The following is a 1,861-nucleotide window of genomic DNA, read 5'->3' as shown; positions in this document are numbered from 1 at the left end:
GTTACAAACAGAGATCTCAAGTTAAGTAAAACCATGTAAAAAACAGAAAAAAACTCCCCTTCGTTGTGAACACGATGAGACCAACCCCACCACTCTGAGGGGCCCAGACGCCGAGTACTACCCATTTGAAAAACATACTAATCCGTTGGCGGACCCTGTATTTCACTGTCAATTCATTGTCTTCTATTTTACGACTTATAAATATCAACATTAGCTATTATTAATTATCAATTCCTACTACCTAGGTATTATTATTCTAAGCTGACAGTCTATAAATAAAGCACAAAGCACAACTCTTTATAATCTATATTATTTATTTTATTAATCCTACGATTTACGATCACACCATATTTGTTTTTGATTTTGGCAAAAAATTTGGCGAATCTATCTAGGTATATCGACAGCCTGTTTTCGGTGACTAATTGCAAATTCAGCTCAGGTTACGTTTAGATGGCGAGGATGAAGATACTATACGCTGAAATTGGAAACCAATAATTTATAATCCTTGAGTCCTTGAGAGCGTCAGATATCAAGATTGTCAGGCACACAGTGGGTTAGTAGGTAAGGTAGGTATGTATCTACCTACATTTGAATGCAAATATTTCGGGACAATTTTATAATACACTAGCCGAAATATTTAAGGCATGGCCGTTCATGTCACTCGTCCATTTAGTGGTCTTGCTCGGCGTAGCTTAACAAAAATGAACCGGAAAATAGCCTATAACGAATATTTCTTCTTCTTCTTCTTCTTCTTCTTCTTCTTCTTCTTCTTCTTCTTCTTCTTCTTCTTCTTCTTCTTCTTCTCCTTCTTCTTCTTCTTCTTCTTCTTTATTTTGTCTTTTTGTATTTCGCCTCTTCTTTTCTAAGTGTTCTCTTTTCTTCTATCTCCCTTTTTTTCCACTCTTCTCTTCTATTCCTTTCTCTTTACTCCTCTTCTTTTCTCTTCTCTTCTCATCTCTATCCAGCTTCGACTGTAATAATATCCACCTACTATTTCACTGTCAATTCATTGTCTTCTATTTTACGACTTATAAATATCAACATTAGCTATTATTAATTATCAATTCCTACTACCTAGGTATTATTATTCTAAGCTGACAGTCTATAAATAAAGCACAAAGCACAACTCTTTATAATCTATATTATTTATTTTATTAATCCTACGATTTACGATCACACCATATTTGTTTTTGATTTTGGCAAAAAATTTGGCGAATCTATCTAAATATAATCTATTATTTATCAACATTTATTTTATTAATCCTACGATTTACGATCACACCATATTTGTTTTTGATTTTGGCAAAAAATTTGGCGAATCTATCTAGGTATATCGACAGCCTGTTTTCGGTGACTAATTGCAAATTCAGCTCAGGTTACGTTTAGATGGCGAGGATGAAGATACTATACGCTGAAATTGGTTTTGTCAAGTGCCTAGTCTCTCTTATCCAGCTTCGACTGTATAATAATATCCACCTACTATTTCACTGTCAATTCATTGTCTTCTACATATTTTACGACCTATAAATATCAACATTAGCTATTATTAATTATCAATTCCTACTACCTAGGTATTATTATTCTAAGCTGACAGTCTATAAATAAAGCACTACTCTTAAAATCTATTATTTATTTTATTAATCCTACGATTTACGATCACACCATATTTGTTTTTGATTTTGGCAAAAAATTTGGCGAATCTATCTAGGTATATCGACAGCCTGTTTTCGGTGACTAATTGCAAATTCAGCTCAGGTTACGTTTAGATGGCGAGGATGAAGATACTATACGCTGAAATTGGAAACCAATAATTTATAATCCTTGAGTCCTTGAGAGCGTCAGATATCAGGATTGTCAGGCA

Source organism: Diaphorina citri, unplaced genomic scaffold (assembly GCF_000475195.1).
Source record: "Diaphorina citri unplaced genomic scaffold, Diaci psyllid genome assembly version 1.1 scaffold2126, whole genome shotgun sequence".
NCBI classification, from domain to species: domain Eukaryota; kingdom Metazoa; phylum Arthropoda; class Insecta; order Hemiptera; family Psyllidae; genus Diaphorina; species Diaphorina citri.
The sequence above is the reverse complement of the archived record's forward strand: the minus strand, read 5'-3'. Positions refer to the sequence as shown.